Here is an 18,948-nt window from a genome sequence, read left to right as displayed (position 1 = left end):
GCTCTGTGAAAAATACGCGTACGTGGCACTCGACCACGATTTAATTTATCGTCGACAGGCGGTGCAGGAAAAGGCGTAACGATACGACTCTTATGAACATTGTATTCACATTGCGTTATTCATACTCGCCACAAGCATTCGGCGACACTTTTACGCGAAAATTTTCACCGGGAGCACACAAAAGAAAATTGGAAAATGATTGATGACTATCCAAGATGAGAATAGCAACCCACCGTGCATTTATTATTACAATGGCACTTCCTTTCTCTTCCCGTTTTATTACTTTATTTTATTAATCATATATACAAGGGTTCTTTCAATTACATTTTTTTTTCTTTTTTTTCTTTTAAATTAATTTTTCATAAAATATAATTAGAATTTTTTCTTTCAAGGATTTTTCCGTCAAGAGGAAATAATTTTTCTCTCGCAACTAGATTATCCTGCTTATTATATCAATCTATACGTATACGTATCTATTTCTATTCCGCGCACGCATCTTTCTTCTTCTACAATTTCTCACAAGATTAAACTTGAATTTTCTCCTGATAGTCACGCACGATCGAGCGAAGCGCAGCGGGACTTTTGCAGGAGTACTCCTTCAAACGAATATATTTCTATTAACGTACCCCGTGTCGTTCGAGTCTTCCGCGAGCCGAAACATGAAATGTCACTTACTCGAACACATCGCTCGACGTACACACGTGTCTCAAGCGATCGAAAATGGTTTAACCCACGGTAAAATAGAAAGTTTATTATCTCGAATATTTATATTACAGAAATTTATTATTATATATGTATATATATTTTTTTTAAATATATTTTACGAAAAATTTAGAAGCAGAAAAAGAAATTCGTTGAACTTCTATATGTATATTGCAGTAAAATATTAATAATGTGTCTTATATTAAGACTTGTATTTTTAAAATTGTAAAGATTTTTAATATTTAAATTCGCGTTATAATTGATATATGGTTAAAATCTCTCTCTCTCTTCCTTTCTCTTTCCGTCTCTCTATCATTCACGAACGAAAAAGATAGTATTATAAATTATCCAACGCGTCCGACCGGTGCGATTTAAAGTCGCCCGAAGAGAAAGGGTTGCCCCGACAAAAGGAGACGGATGACGGAAACGTTAACAAGGGTGCTTCTCTCCAATGTCACCGATTCGTCTCCTTGACGTTGCATTTTGCGAAAGGGGATTGCGGAGACCGAACCGACCCTCCTTTGTGCGCCCGCCGTATCGTACATTTTTATTAAGTCCGAATAATTGACGCGAAATCTGAGATCGCCGCCGGCGCCTTCATTGGCTGAATCTTTTTAGATTCATCGACCTATTTAAAGCCATATGCCGAATAATTTCGCTCGAATCGCTGTTCGCCGTTGTGTAGTTTATTTTCGAAGCTCCTGCACGGAGGCGTTAAATAATGATTTGAATTTTTGTCATAGTACGTTGCTTATTTCGAGAATTACTCGTAAATAAGACAAATCTTCAGCATGCAAGGATTTTCAAAACGGGGCGTGATAATACTTTTGTACATCGACAATTTTCATAATTTCCTCAAATCGTACGTTTTAAGCTCCTGCCTATTTACGGATTGGAATTCGATGCCGAACGTATGGCGATGGAAATTTAATTTTCGCAAATATGCGGCAGCGTGCATGTAGCGAACCGGGAGTGGAGGAACGGATAAAGCAGATAGAAACATTGTAGCAAGGCGTGTATATCGTCGGCGCGCGCGAGAAGTGGGGATGATTTTAATTAATATATACTTAATTAAGTCTGTGCCATCGAAGGCATTGTCGTTGCGCCACGGGTACGTTATCTATGCCGTGCAGTGCGCGGGTGATTTACTAATAGAAACTGTGCGGGAATAGTTCGTCTAGTTAAGCCCCTTCGAATACACATCGGTTTATTGTACGCTTGGGCGATGTGGCGTTGCGAAACACATCCTACGCCCGCTTTATACATGTACGCAGCTTCCATTAAAGCACCGCCGGCGCACGCGTTCAACCAAAATCACTCTGATGTATCGATAATGTAAAGTCGCGACGAAAGTGATTTCTCTCACTTGATCAATTTGATATCTTAACACAAGAGCAACTAATTTCATAACGCAATTTGATTCCGATGAAAAATAAACGTTGATATCCGTTCTCAATTAATCCTCAATCAAGTTATCGTGAAACGTGATATCCGTAGGTCTTATACATTTCGCTCAAATGTAAATTGTTCTTATCTGATTTCAAGATACTGCTTGAAGTAGTTTCGGTCGAGACAAAAATAATTCTGGATGACGTAAGGAATATAATTTTATTTTTAATAAGAACGAAGGAAAAAGTCGGTGCGTTATCACATTTAATAATTGTCTTATTTATTTTTTATTACGTGATATTACTTATCTATTACCCATCTATCTTACGCTATATTTATTTAGAACGCCAGTTATTTTTTTTTTTTTTTTTTTTTAATATTTTCCTTGCCGTTATTGTTAATGAAGAAAATTTACTCGAGTCCGCATGCAACTACTAGAAATAAATAGATTCGCGCGAATTTGTATCACCGTTAAATTGCCGTTCGCACGCATTTCGTAGCATTTAACTGCATTCTTTTACACCTGCGATTCACGACGGTGGTCCCGAAAGTTTTGGTCGATGCGCCGACTACCTCATGAATATATTCACAAGCCGGGCACAAGAATACGAGACAAAGATGTTAACTGGTGAAACGGGAAACGCTTTCCTTCTTTAAAGATCGTCTTGTTAGCACGACGGGAACGCCGCGATGCCCATCGAAATCCCTTACCGCTTCGAGTTTCGAACGTCTTCAGTAAACCAACTGAAAAGAAATGTGCACGTGCGTTCGCGTGCATATATCTTGCGGGGCTGCCCTTCAGTTTTACGCAGAGGAAGAAATTAATTCCCGGGATAAAACTGGGACTGACCTCTTAATTTGCAAACAGTTCCTATACCGCATTTTACCGTTTACACATTTAATTTCAAACGAAGACACAAAAGTTTCTTGAATAATTTGTCAATTTTATACTGTTCCAATTATTGATTTAAAATATTGAAAATAATGTCAATCATATTATAATATTGTTCGTCTTTTGTGCGATAACTAGACAATGAACAAAAACGAGTCACCGTAATAACAAGTTTTTTGCGGGTCGGTAATTTTCAGAACGATCTTCGACCAAAGTTTTCTCTCCGTTGTATTTTATTCTGGTCTGAAGACAAAACAAAAACGCGTTTTCGTCACCGGACTAGCAATTGTTTGTGCCGCGGCGTCCGCGGCCGGCGCGTCGGTTGAGTGGGAGAGATTGGGGAGGGGGGGAGAGAGACGGAGATAGCGCGCGACGTACCTCGATGCTTGATAACTCGACCGGGAGCTACGTAGCACGCAAAATCAGAGATCCAGCGGGGACCGAAAATTAGTGATATTTGGCGAAGAACGCGATCAACCAAGACGAACTCACTTTCAAGACGAGTCTTCTGTACGCGGAGAGTACTTTCGATAGCTTCTCGTTACCTTAAGGGTAATTAGTAATTACATTAACGCGTTGATACATACCTCGTCCCACTCCGCATTCGTTTCTAACTGTATAATGTCGCGCTTTGCCGCATTAATTATACGACGAGAACCGCTAACGATCTTTCGCCGTTGATTTAAACGCGGGAGATAAACAGGCTCGCGGAGAAACGTGAATCCGATCGATAATCGCATACATATTATCCCCGTGTCCATCTGAACGTGAATTTATCTAAATGTCGAGGATGTCGCCTGCCGCCTCGATGCCGCTATAGCGATCAGGAAGTAAATCCCGATGTCGAAACTGATAACTCGCTGCTCTCAGCGAATGTTATTTTACCGCCTCGTTAACGAGCGAGCACACGTGATAATACATCTGTGGATATTTTATTGAAAAAAAAAGAAAAAAGAAAAAAAAAACGTACCAGCGCCCTAGAACGCATGATTAACATAACTCACGATAGCTTTGAAAAAAAGCACAAGACGCAAAGTATTTCGAAGAAATTATTAAAACTAAAAAAATGTGATGCTTTATTGCCACGGGCATGTCTATTCTTTTTATAAAAGTTTAAGTGTTTCCATATTTTAAATTATTAAATTTGAATCGGTCCAAGTTGAGAGAAGGGAACAAAAAAAAAAATAAAAAGAGCATTTTTTTCGAGTATTTCATGCAATTTTACATCGACTCTCTGTTTATTGGAGACTTGATAACGACTCGTTCGACAAAATGGATTTTATTCAGCCATCATAACATTTATACAGGGGCCGGATTAACAAACGATAAAAAACGGGTTCATCGGGACAAACCAACGTTTATAAATAAACGCCCACTCTCGTTCGATAGATCCCGGAATATTTGATACTATATTGGAGTTTCGGATACATGGAAACCTACCTGCCTGTATATTTAGAGAAATGTTCGCTCGGCAATAGCGGGGATATTTTTCTGACACATATTTCGCGAGCAAATCTTTTAAATGGAATGAAGACGACGCGCTAGATTTTATGACGGCGTAACCGGAACGGTCGCTTCACTGCCGGGGATAGAAAAGACATCCCGAGAATGAAAATCGTTTCGCGAACGAATACTCGCTACTCGCGACGAAGCAAGAATACCTGACAGCGATTATGTTGCTCGTAAATTCGTAGCGCAGAGATAATTGAAGTTGGCGCGACAATCGAAATGTAATCTCGGCAAACGCGATATTATATTCCAGGAAACTTTCAACTATCTCATTAACGCCACTTTTAATGCCAGTTCATTTATTCCCGCGCCAGAGAATAAATCAAAGTCTCGCATGTCCAAGTTTCTTCCCCCCGTTATTTTTTATTTTTTTCTTTCCGTTCAAACAAATAGTACCCGAGTGGAAATTTATCTAGCTATTCTGATTTTGCAGCTAGTGATTAGATCGCGCGGATTAAATATATTTCTTAACTAGTGACTTTTCGCGTTGAAATAGTTTCGTGATACGTGCATGTAGTTTATTTTATTCGTATTACATATTTATGAACGCAACGTGAATGCGAAATTTTCCCGCAATAACCCTTTTGGCGAAGTTTATCGTTAGCGACGCGATTATTCGCACATCGTTAATTTTTACGCGTGTACATTAATTTCTGCACGCAGTGATGCGTGCAGTCTGTTTAGCAATAACGTTTCTACTCGCGTTCTGCGGAAAGTGGGATTACATTATCTTGATACACGGTTTTTCGACGTGCCGTAATTAATACCCGGTGTACTCAGCACGGTGGGTATACATATCGCTATGTCGCGACGGATATAACGTGCCGTCGACGTCGTCGTCGTCGTCGTCGGTCTCGTGTGCTCAGCTGCCGAGCTTTCGTGAGGCTTGAAGAGTGTCATGAAACGAATGTAAAGCTTGCTGAAAAGCTCGATAGCGATAACAACGGAGGGCGAAGCGGAGCATACCGAATCGCCCCACACAGATTACACGGCTTCGCAAAATGAAAACTTTTAAAAGCTTTTTTCATCATTAATTTTATATAACTTGGAGTGCTGATTACGAAAATAACATCCATTTTCCTATCTCACGCAATAAATTTTTGTAAAATAAAAGAAGTAATTTACAGTTTCAGGTTTACAGATTTGCTTTATAGATTTTTATTATATTTTCCCTCTGTGAAACATTGATTCAATTTATATCGACAAAATTGAGATTATATTCATTTTAGATACGCAACATAGAAATTCAAAGAATTTAATAATTAAAATTAATAAAACTTTGCTTTCACAAATATATTTCCATTAAATCACAAATATATTACAAAAAGAAACATAACATTTTATTTCTTTAAAAAAAAAAAAAAATTAAATAATTAAATTTCGATAATAAAATATTACAACATATTTTTCGTCAGAATACATTTTCTTATGCATTTATATTTATCAAAGTGCATTAAAAAAAAAAATACAAAATAATGCAACAAATACAAAAGCATGCACACGGTGTTTCCAGAAAAATACATCACGTTGTGATATTAAATGGATCGACCTCGACATCGAATGCAAAACTGCAATTAATAATCTGATTCCTGTCACGTGCGTCGCCGAAAAAAAAGACAAAAAGAATAGAGCAGGAAATTATCAAATCCGCGATGCATTCGCGATTCTGGGAAATGATTGATCGTTGATGGTGTCGCGCGCGACACAGAATGAACTCCGCCGCGCGACGCCCGGCCACGGCGCAAAAAAGGACTTGCATGCAAATTTTCCGGACGAGCGGGCGAGCGAGGGCGATCGCGAAATGCATGTAATTCCCTCGGAATTCCGATTTAAGCGACCACGTTTTGTCCCGCTAGGGCGAAATTGGCCGACGAACTTCGTCGACTCAGCCGCGGTGCCTTTATTATAATTGCAATTCGTACGGAATCGTTATTCGGCGAGCAAATACGGCAAATCCACACGTGCTCCCGCGAAGATTGCAGCCAGTTATAACCAAAAACCGTATGGTCAAGTACGTTTCCTTCAAATAGATTCGAATAGGCTCTCGTTGTTTCACGAAATCCTCGCTCGAGTATCCGATAACTATTTAAATACTTTCTATCTGTATCGCGGCATTCGTCCACGCTGTCGAGAACTAATCGTTAAACCTGTCCTCTAAATAATTAATAGTACAGAAAAGCCGTCGCAATTTAATAATTCGTCATTATTTTCATCTGAGAAATTGCATGTGGCGTTATACAAATTACATAAATTGCATATTATATAAATTGCGAAGCGCGCGCGCGTTTGATGACGGGAAAGTTTGCATAAATATCCGTTATTTACGTTGTAATTACTGAACGATAATTCTCTCGCGCAGTTACCGGATAGCGACAAAGTAAATGATCGATTGTTTGTTAATTATAAATTTGTGCATCGCGCTGCCCGAAGTGTTCCCGTAAAAATGGCTCGCTAATTGTCCGCAAAATACCGAGGCGATATCATACTGGCGTTGGACAGGATAAAACCGGAGGATCGCGCGCCCAAACGAGCCGATTGCGTGCGCTTTCAAAGAAAATGTATTTCTGACGATAACAAGAAACAATGTACATATAGCTTGACACTGCCATTATTAACCCTTCGCATTCCCGTGCGATCGTGTAGCAGGCGCGATACGGAAAATATATGCGTATATGTATGTATGCGTATGTTTTTACCGCTCTCTTTTTTTTCTTTTTCATTTTGTTCTTTTACACGAAAATGATAAATCTTACTACGCGCGACAGTACAATGTTTTATCAAGTCCATTCATATGCGCGATGTAAAACAAATGTACACGTACCGACAGGACTGCAATTAAATTCTAATTAAGAGTTTCCTGAAAGCAGGTGCCTGTCCGACGTTTCGATACAACTTGTTTTATAGCAAGGCGACTCATAATTGCAAATTTGGAATAAAAATAATCTTTTTTCTTTTTCTTTTTTTTTTTTTTTTTAAATAGAAAAAGAAATTGTTACAATTAACGTTTTTTGTGTAAGAAAAATATTCTTGAAATTTATTCCCGTGCCGTTTTCTTTCTACATCTCTGATATTTCAATATTCAATAATTATTGATAATTATATTTTCTCAGATATGCAGTCGAATATATACCTGTGCGTGAATCACACTGTGTATTTATGAGGAATTTCTATCAAGTACGGTTCGATTTGCCATCAATGAAATTAAATTAAAATAATCGTAGATATGCGCATATGATTGCATATTAATATTTACATTCAGCCCATAATTTATCGAATTTATATTATCACGTTTAAACGTGGTCGAGAAAAATAATTATTCATGCATGTTTCATTATCTTTATATTTATTAAGCTTAATATTTGCGTAATTATTGTAGCTCGTCAATGGTCATTATTGAAATTCTTTTTTTTTAATTTTGTTTCCTTCCCTTTATCGTATCTAACCTATATATGTTTCCTCGAGAAGTAAGAAAATTTCCTAAGAAAATCATTAGTTACGCGGCAACTTGAAGAACAGCGCAAACTGATTGAGACTCTTCAAAGAAATTCAATTCACTTGATCGTGAGAAAAAGAAAACCGCGTATAAGAGAAAATTCTTAATCCCTAACTAACATCCTTTCGGTTCAATGGTCGGCTGATCTTTCTGAGCAACATTTCAAGCAGTCGATATTTCCGTTAGATAAGTAGTAAGTAAATCTGCATAATCTCACGGCATTTAATACAAGAAAAAATAAAGGAAATAATTTCCTTTTCTTAATTATAAACTGACGCGTTGATTTAACTTGACGTGCAATCATAGTTTAAAAAACTATCCGGGATCCGCAGCGACAACATCTACGGGAACATTTTATAAATCGCTGTATCAGAGTCGCAATACTTTTTCCTCTTATGTTTTTCTCGCAGATCTCGCAATTTAAGTAGCAACCGCATCGTTTAGCTCGATGCTGGGCGCGTCTTTATCCTCCCGGAAGTTCAAAGAAAACGCCGTAAATAGTGGATTGCGGGGGACCATAACAAACTCGAATGGTACATTTCGCATTTATCAAAGAGCCCTCGTTCTCCCGCCTTCGCATTACCGAGCTTAGAGGCGCCCGAGACGCTTCTTGTAATCCGTCGTTTCCTACGCCATCCCCCGCCCTTTTAACCGTGCCCCCTTGTGCCCCCCCTTTTTGCGAGCTGCCCGGCCTCTGTACAGCCACCCCCGCTAACCGTTCTCGCAGGATAATGTCGAGAGAGAAAGACTTCAAACGGAATACTATACCTTCGTATAAATAACAATCTGTGGAGCTATATTGATTTTGGACAGACGAGATGCGACGATGGGAAGTATCGAGATCCGTCACGTCGGAAAAATATGAAGTGTTCCGAAAAAACGTTATTCGAAGGTGTCGACGAAGGTGTCGAAAAGGGCGAAGTAGGAGGGGCCAGGGCCTCTCGGATTCCACGACCTCGGCCGCACCGGCAGATGCGGCCGGACCTACGCACATCGTACGTCCGCACGTATGTCGCATACAAGTCCATGCCGGTGCAGCCGAGGGGAAGAATAAGGTAGGCGTGTCGCGGCCGCGTTACGTGCGTGCGTGCGTGTACACGACAAAAAGAGATACGCGGGCATAAGCCGGCTTATTACGCGCCGCCGCGGGCTACAAACACGCCGAATAATGGCCGTGGCTCCGCGCGGCGGAGTAAGCGGCGAAGCGAGCGGTATGTGCGCCCCGGTATCGTATTAAATTATAATAATTCCGGTGCGAATTATTAGACCGACCGGGGAGGTAGAGAGAAAGAGGAAAACGTACCGGGGGCCCGGCCGGCTGGGTTACGCGCTTTCTGCGTATTAAACCGTTTGCCGCGCCATGCTGCGGCCCAGGTGCGCCGCGCCGGGGGTTTCGACGTTTGTTAACAAATATTTTAAGCCGTAACCAGACACCCCCATCGACTAGGAAGCGCCGACGACTCGTCGATGAAATCACGGAAAGAAAATTTGGCACCGGTGCCGAACCAATGACTCGCGCCACGGTTATTTGGACGAACCTTTCATTTAATTAAATTAATGAACGAATAAAGATACAAATAAATTATTTATTATTAACGATCTTCTCATTGCCCGGTGCGAAATTAAAATTTTATGTTAAACAAATATTTTTACACGCGATGAGAGGTGATTAATTATTAGTATTAGACTTAAACTAAATATCTATTGTAGCTCTTCAATAAAATTTTCACACGTTTGCGAGTTATTAGTTCCGCCAAAAAGACTTTTAATATTCCGCTACTCGGTGCCTCGTTTCCACGCGCGAATCAAAAAAGTAAAGAGAAAGGATTAAAAAAAAAAAAAAAATGGGACACACGTGACTTAAGGGCGTAAAGTACTTCCGTGAATTTGACGTAAATTTTGCGGGCGTTTCACGTGTTTTCGCAAGGCATAGCATTCGGCCGCCGGTAACCAAACCGGCAATCGTTCTCTAAGTATGCATTGGGTACGTAACTATATGTATATGTGGGTGGTGGTAGAGAGAGGAGTCGCGCGAAAGGGGCTGCTGGACGGAAGAGGTGCTCGAGGTGCCATCGGGGCGCAAGAGCAAAGAGACATGAATATGTATGCACCGGATGGCAGCCGAGCGCTAAGATACGAGCACTATCGCGCTTATTCATGCGCCTTTTAATATTTAACCCGCCGGTTTACCTGCCCCTTCGCGCGCACATTACTTTTCTAATGCGCCTTGCATCCCCACGCCCCCTCCGCCAAAATCTAAATTCTATCCAAAGCTGGCAAGGGGAGAAGAAAGTAAGACAAAGATCAAATAAAAATCATGATTGATATGATAATGAAATTCCGTTGCACAAGCCCGGTATTTTTATTTAAATTAATTTCCAACTCGAGCGATACGGTTTAATTACTTTGCACGTACACGGCCACATTATGTTCACATAAAATTATCTTACGTGCATAAATTTATCATTAAGGGATATAAATCATCGTTATTAGTAGATTATAAAAACCTAGTCGCTGTCCTTGCTTCGTGACACATTTTTTTTCTTCTTCTTCTTTTTTTTTTGTAAGATTTTTTCTTAGACGTCTCATCGTCGCGTCAGGCATTTCGTCGTACAATGCGCGAAAGATCGCGGTGAGCAACATCGTTGACCCACGATTAGTAACGGTGAATAAGAAACGTACAGGCGATCCTAATCAGTCGTCACGCCTGTGCGTACGTAATGACGTCGTTATCGGCGTCTCTGTACACTCTTGAGCTATACGCTGCACCGCTCCCCCGCGCATCTTGTTATGTACGTCATACGCGGGCCCGCACCGTCTCCCGCTCTCACGCACCCTCTCTCTATTACTCTTTTGACAATGATTACGGTCGTTTGTCGACACGGAGATTGCTTCGTCACCCGCTCGTACCCGTGCGAGAGCGTGTTTGACAGCGCTTTAGTCGTGTCTCTTTAGAGCCACGGCGAGAACTCGACAGGAGGCGACGTGCGAGAAGAGAAACTCGCGCGGGAACAAGTTGAGAATAGAGGAGCCCTCAGGTGAGGTCGTTAGATCGGGATAAACGTCGAACAAAAGTTATGCATACCTCCACCGTGACGGTCGCTCGTTCGGCAAAGTTAAAAAATATCAACGCAATAATATTCGCGACACGCGAAGTGCACAGATTTGCATTGAGATCGAAAACGGCATGCTGCTATTCTGCATCGGGGCGACATATGGTTAAGATACGCTTGCCTTTTCACGCGGAATGCATTCTTCAGATAATTGCCGCGCTTTCGAAGCTACAAGTGTGTAATTTAAAAAGAGTTTTAATGTCGTAAATTGTACAAAGTAGATCCATAACGTTTGGATATTTTTAAATTAATCCTTTTGCTTTTGCATTTATTTTTAATTATTTATTTGCTATCGAGATAATTTTTTTTTTTTTATTTCTAAGGTAAACTTTACAAGATCTACTTTCATTTTCAAATAATTACATATAAATATATTTAATACCTCACACAAATTAAGTTAATGTTTCGGCGAATCAACTTTTTAACAAGCAAATAATTTATCGACAAACGTAGTACAAAAGTACTTGAATGTATGCATGGCATGCTCGCACATATGCGTGCACGTGTGTATTGTATGCGCACATTGCATCACCCCAGCATCGCGATGCTTGCATAGCGCGTTGCAGCGGGACGCTAAACAATACTGTGACATTCGACAACAAGCGCCGTTGTCCGTTTCTACTATCGTATGTTGCCAGGGTGAGAGGTAGCGATACATATACATTAAAGAAAACCAAAGAAAGTGCTGGTTATGCGGGTTGCGCGGCACGGACACGCGTCGGTACAGCGTTAGTTTCAAATAAATTAATTTCCTTGAAAATTTTCCTCCCAAATCGATAAATTTTTATACTCTTAAGATATTACAAAAACGGTCACGACTTCGACGGCTCGAAATATAATTTTCCAAAATAAAGCTGTGCTCTTTAATGCGGCGACAATGTTAAACTCGGGTATTTCCGGTATGAAATAGGAATTTCGCAAAGTAATTATCAATGCAGGATGTTTAAAGGTAGCGTGTGAACTTTTCCAACCGTTCTGAAGATGTATGATGCGTGGTCTCGCAAAACGCAGACGCTGCTGCATCGCTGCACCGCGATGCGGTGGAGATCGTGTGTGACAAGCTAACCGCGTGCGCGCGGGTGACCGTATGTGCTGTGGGCAGGACAATGTTTTCATTAACTGAATACATGGTGCAGCGGGTCGACAGCCCGTTCAACATCGTTATACCGACAAATAAAGGACACAGAAGGAGCTTTTTGAAATTTCCGAGCGAAATCCACGCGGGAAAATCCAACGTCGCGTGTTCACGTATAATTGAATTGTCCCTCGTTTTTCTTTTTTTTTTTTATCTTTTGTTTTTTTTCTTCTTTTGCGAGACCACGTGTGTATCGAGAATTTTCACTTGATTACGTCCACGTAAGAAAAATCTGCGAAATAAAATTTCTTACCGCAAAAATCTTGTATTTCATATTTCATGGTACAGCATTTTGTACAGTTCCTTCGAGTTAATTCAAGGAAATTTAATTCGATTATTGCATCCGTAATTAATAATTGCTCGAAGCAATAAATAATAAAAATAAAAGGCCGAGTTTGCGTGTTATCTATAATCGGTACTTTAATATTAATGCCAGTTTTATCGTAGCGCTAGGATATATTTAATGACATCCGCGCAAATATATCTGATCGAATATTCATCTGTAAAATCGTATTAGTCTCTGTTGTCACTTGTCCCTGCAGTTTCAACTTTCAACGAAATATCATGGTGCGGCCTTATCGTTTGTCGCCTCAACACGTGTGTAACCAAATACTTACGCGCGTACAAACAATCCGATATTCGCTTGTGCGAAATTCTCGCGATCACGTTTCTCCTTTTTAATAAACCGAGCGTGAGCACGCGCCAGCTCAGCTAACTAAGACGTGAACGTGCCGCTCCGGCGTATCGCGTTATCAAGCGATTCGTACCTCGATGTCTTATATAAAAAAAAAAGGAGGGTGAGGGAAAAGAGCTACGTGTGTTTTCTTGGGGCAAAAATAAAATATTGCGCTATTATTGGAATACATTCTATTAATAAAAAAGATGCGTCACATTTTGAGCAAAATTAAAACGTTAAAAATTTCGAATTACTTTGCAGAAATTAGGACCGCGCGAAATAATCCAGTCTAGAATTAAAATTCATTTTGTACATCGTACAAAGTAACGCCTCGTGCATGTGACGGAATATTTGATTTAACTTCGAATGTAATTTAAATGAGCAAAAGTAAGTAATAGCTTAACAATCGTTGTTTAATACGTGCGATTATTTGCATAATTTACTTTTCATTCACGCTGGGTGATTTAGAAACGGACATTTCGCAATAAAACCGCGTAAAGTGGCTTTAAGGTCTCGTGGTGAATTTATACGACCAAGAGCCTCGCAACGACGGCCGGTCGCGGCTCGGAGACCGCAAATTTCCGACAGCGAATAAAAACGCGGGAAAAGTGGAGCATGCAAATATATTCGGGCGAACGCGCGCAATCCCTAAAAGTTTTGCGCATCGAGCCGTTGGGAAGGTTAGTGGCATAGCGCGAGGTAGGTTGTCGGAGGTAGGGAAAACGTCGGACATGTATATGCACAGGTAAATTAAATAAACATGCTGTGCAAATAAGACCGCCTAGCAACTCGTTTTATGGTCTTCTTTTGCTCTAGTCGACTTTTCACTCCGACTTGGTCAGCGTCGCGACGAGGCACGAATGCTAAGTAATCATAAATAAAAATTCTGCGCGACATTGTCACAATTTTACCATTTTCGACGAAAAAAAAAGAAAAGAAAAAGAATCACAAATGTCATTGTTCTTTAATTATTATTCGCTACAGAACACGTTTGCTCTCTGACAATTTTTTCGTACATTGTATAAAGTTTTATAACGCCGTATGTATAATTATGACTAATATATTACTTATAGTAGTACAATATTTAAACAAACGTTAATAAGAATGATAAGGAACATGATTTAGACTACCGTTTCGTGAACTTTTTTTTTTTATGACAGAGATTTTCCTGGCGCGGATCTGATTGCGTCTATATCGCAATTTGTAGTAGTCATTAGAGGGCTCCGACCCTTTGTCGTATGCCAGAAGCAGGATCCTAATCAAAGAACATCGCAAATGGGGTGCAATGCTGATTGAATAAAAGTATACTTAGGGTCAATCAAGTTCTGTTTCCGAATTGTGCATCTAGATTCTATTTGCGGGCCAGGAACTCCCCCTCGGAATCGTCGATGTCAATCGCTCATTACCGAATCACGTAATCGCGTTTCATAGAATGCGCGCAATAGCATTTGTTTAAGATAGTTACCCAAAGGCTTAAGTCCTCAGATAAAGACAGCGTAACGGCACCGCAATAAAGTGTGCGTATCTCTGCAAGTTGAGAAGCGATTTTCCCTTTTCCATACCTAGAAAAAAGAAAAAGAAAAAAAAATTATTACAATTAACTATATAGGGCGCTTTAAATATGATTTATAATACTAATTAATTATTTATATCCACATATCAATATAAAAAACTTTTTGTTTTTTTTTAATTATATTATTCACATCTTTAAGTCGACTACGTGATTACAGTTAATTAATTCTATCGACAAATACCGCAATTATTCACCAGCTATAAATTTGTGGTAATACATTGAAATGAATATTCGACTTAATATTCAGCGTACAAATTCTTTCACAACGCGTTAAACTGCATACGGGTGGCACACGTGAACAAAGGCTGGCGGGCGGGAGGGTGGGCAGCCTCGCGCGATTTCGTCAACATGATTCTCGCATTTCTTTACCGGCGGTCCAATTACGCAGCCCGCAGTTAGCGGACGCTTCGTGCGCGCGTGTCGAATAAAATTAATTATAATTGGCGAATGACGTCGGCTGACGCGAATTAACTTTCGGGATTAATCATCTTCGTGCGAAAAGTATTTCTGAGGCGAACACTTCGCACAGAACGCACATATGTAATTATTTATAACGTATAGCTTTAATTCTTCGTATTCTATATTAATAATTTCAATTTTGTTTAAAGAAAAGTCCGTCTAATATTCGGCTAGCCATTGTCTAGCGCGAACCATGTAGCGGGACAATTATTATTGGCTAATAACGAGGTAGAAAGGTTAGATATCAAAATTTTTTTTTATCGCGTACTAATCTATTGCGAGTACCTGACCTATCTAACGCGCACTCGACTGCCGAATCTCGCCGGCCACCGCGAGCACGTGTGTGCTGTGCGTTTACCTCGGCTGGCAGCCTTTGCGCACGCTGCACGGTCCACGTGGAATATTTCGAAATATCTTTAAAGCCATAATTAATTATTCAAAATTAAAATCTTGCATAATTATTCACAAAATCTTATATACATTTTACTTGCCCGTAAAATATTTATTTATTCGATAACGCAACGTTAACGTCGATATCCATTTTACTAATTGACTTGCAAATAGTCGCGTGAGATCATTTACTTTAATTATTGAAACGCGAGTGAAATTTATTAGAACGTACAGTTACCTGACATGTTCGATGACGATGGACACTAATATTGCTATATCGGGCAATTGTTCGGTATATCCTCAATGATTAAGGAGACCATTGATGTGATAATTGACGTGTACGTGTATGGCTATTGAGTATGTATCTATCATTGGATACGAGGTTAACATGACATATTCACCTACGTCATTACAATTGCAATTACCTGACGTCAGGTGTTACAAAATTTCAACTAGCAGAGACACGTAAAGATCGTTGCTCATTAACTTAATAAAATAAATCTTTAAGTTCATAATGCTGCGAGCTAACGTTGACTTTTGCCGTACGATCTTCCGCGATATTTTTACCGGCATGTTATACATTATACGTGTATTACTCCTTCATATATCTATGTGCTTTTTATATGCATGCCGAATTTCGTGCGACGAAATTAATCTGTGAGCGGAGCTTTTACGCGAACGCACTAAATCGTGTCTCGATTCTAAAACGGGCGGGATGAAAAATTTCGCACAGGCGAAGATAAAATTTCAGCTAGCTGTTCTAGCAAAGCGTGCTGATCCGCGTGACAGGGATTCATCGCGATCAAAGCGTTAGTCAGTGTATTCCTGTCCGCCGATACACGTGTATTCTTTATCTCAGTACATATTTAATACATATTTAATGCGTAATATCTTTAACCTTTTTTTTAAACGATCGATTTTACAAGAGATGATATTCTTTTTAATTAACATGTGTGTACATATTACGAGAAAGCATGTGTGCCGTCTTATATTTATGGAAATTATTTTCTATCAAGACGAAGAAACCGGCTGTAACATTTAATATATTTTGCACAATGTATTATTAATACAAATAGACGCAACATATTCGGATACCGATAAATATCTCAACAACTTTAATAATTTTCTACTTTAATAATTTATTAGTTTCTTATATTATTCTCTTATTTATTTTTACCGAGGATGCGGAAACGTAGGCTGTAATTCCGATCGATTTATCGAAAGAGATAGGAAACATTTGCGAATATATAGATTGAAAGTCTCAGTCACCAATAATCGATCCGATAATCCTAGAGCGAACGTGAGCTTCGTGTCGTAACCTGTTCGAAAACCACCTAAGCGAAGAGGGGCGAGGCTCAATGCCGAAGATAATGAAAGAATTTCACGTTTTTGCGAAATTGCCATCAATTGGAGACATTGTCCCTTACTCTACCCTTCTCGCTTTCCTCCCGGCCCGGAATATCGTTTCGGCCAGACGTGATGGTCTTTACGTCTTGGCAGCTCCATTATCTGCGCCATCAATCGGAAATTCTTTTCCCTTTGCATCATCGCGGGGACGGGGTAGGAGGCGAAGAGGGGGGTGGAAAAGAGCGAGGGAGTTCGAGAGGGAAATGGTTTCATTAAAACAATCCCGCTGGCTCGCATAGCCCGATCGAAACGCCGTACAGAATAATGAGCGTGTGTCATTGACGTGTCGACTACAGTGCTTCTCAGGAATAGTTGTATCGCCGATTCAGTAGAAAGTAAAATATTTTTTAACGCTTACGATAGTGTAAAATATATTCTTAAATATGCTTGATAAGACTTAAGTTTGCAAACTGATTTTTCTGCAGCTTAGATAGTATTAATTATTTAGTAATTAACAACTTCCACTTTGAACTTCAGCTGAATTATATTTGCGCAAAAATAAAAATTTAAAAAAAATTTATAAAATTTCTTTTGTGAGGTTTTTGATGATTTTTCATAAAATTACGTAATATTACAGTAATGTCGACATTCTCTTTGAATATGATACGTTTGTTATAACTTTCTGAATCTACGATATTCGTCGCGAGGAGCACGAACCGTTTATCGCCGTTGAAGTATCCTGTATTCGGTGCGCGTGTGCGCGTGGCGTCGCGACGGCAGTGAAATGCGTGTATCTGAACAATTAGGTTTCAGGCCACCCTCAGTCCGACATGGCAGCCGCACGGGCCGCAATGGTTCTCCCCCTCTTCTCCCCGCGATAATATGTACGTGCTAGAAACTCTCGTGTTTTCTGTTAACGTATCGCGAAAACATGAGGAATAACGTTTCCCATTGCCATGCCGTGACAACGTCGCCCGCCGCCCCCCGGCCTAATCGCGAAAAGATATTTCCACCTGGCGTACCGTAGGACGAAGGCGGGGAAGGCTGAAAGCGGGAATCGCGAGCAAAAAGCGCGGCCGCTCACGAGAGGAATGTCAACTCACGCTCGTGCGGTCGTACTCGCGCGACGATAAACGTCGCGGGGAGGTTTTCGAGGTATTCGCCGCGGACGATTAATTCGCGCGATTAAAGATAGTCGGGTGGAATTCCTCAGATAGCGCGGCACCCTGGATAACGCCCCTTCCACTCGCACGGTTACGGTATTACGTAGATATTGCGCGTCGAAATTGACTTGTTACGATTCGCGCCGGACAATTCCAGGATAGTGAAAGATAAATCGTCGCCGCCAGTAAATAAATTGTAATTCAGGCGGGAATCACGGAAAATAGTTGCAGCTCGCAAAGGCGGTATTCTAACGGCGCGATACTAAAGTGCTTTTGAAGCAAAAGAGCGAGGAGATTGAATGTGGATTTTGATTGCACAGATAAGGGTTAACTTGTTTAGAGGGCGGTTAACAAGACTCGTGTTCGTTGCGTAACTGGAACGTCAATCTTCGGCCGGAAAAATGGACAATTATCCCGACAGTGCTTCGTAGGGGGTGAATAGCGTAGCGTGCATTTATATTTCCGTCGAAACGACGTCGGGCGCGCGTCGTCGCTCGTTAAGACCCACCGGGTCTGACGATGGAGAACCCGTCTCGGAAATATTATATTCCTGCCACGACAGCGGGGTAGAAATAATATGATTAATGAAGGTTACTCAAATTAAGTCCGAACATCGAATCTGCGACAACCCGACGACGTTCGTAAAATGAGGACGAGCGTTTTTATACACAAGATTAAGATTAAAATATTTAAGTTCGGATTTATATAATTTGTTTGTAGTTTTTTCCATTTCTTTTTTTTTTTTTATTTGTTTCTTTAATTGTCAGAAGTAAAGATATATTTTAGTTTATACCGAATGAAGAATTAGATCGTTAAACTTGCATTAAACAATGTTACAAAATTTATAATATATTAAAAAAAAAAATTAAGAAATTTAAATTGCGTGTGTTAGAAATATTCTGTTATTCTGTAATTTTTTCGAATATTATCGTTTTGCATCAAGTAGGCTTTTAGAAAATATAATCGTATCCGTGGTGGTCTTACGAGAACTCTCATGCCGTACTCGCACATGCTGCACCAACTGCTTAAAAATTCCGACCGTCATCGTCATCGGGCGACAGCTTCAGATTCCATTTCAAAAACAGCGCGCGCCCCTCGAGCAGCCTC

At 40.2% G+C, this 18,948-nt stretch overlaps 1 protein-coding gene across 2 annotated transcripts in view; it reads right to left on the bottom strand.

Annotated features, from left to right (window-relative positions):
* LOC139101216 (latrophilin Cirl) overlaps positions 1–18,948 on the bottom strand; it is a 335,791-nt gene that overhangs the window by 265,580 nt on the left and 51,263 nt on the right. The window contains exon 2 of one of the 2 annotated variants that reach the window (XM_070654213.1): positions 14,375–14,471. The exons of the other annotated variant lie outside the window; for it this stretch is intronic. The gene's annotated coding sequence lies outside the window, so the exon portion shown is untranslated. The remainder of the gene's footprint in view (positions 1–14,374; positions 14,472–18,948) is intronic. 2 annotated transcript variants of the gene reach the window in all.

Source organism: Cardiocondyla obscurior, linkage group LG03 (genome assembly GCF_019399895.1).
Source record: "Cardiocondyla obscurior isolate alpha-2009 linkage group LG03, Cobs3.1, whole genome shotgun sequence".
Taxonomy (NCBI): Eukaryota; Metazoa; Arthropoda; class Insecta; order Hymenoptera; family Formicidae; genus Cardiocondyla; species Cardiocondyla obscurior.
The sequence above is the reverse complement of the archived record's forward strand: the minus strand, read 5'-3'. Positions and strand labels throughout refer to the sequence as shown.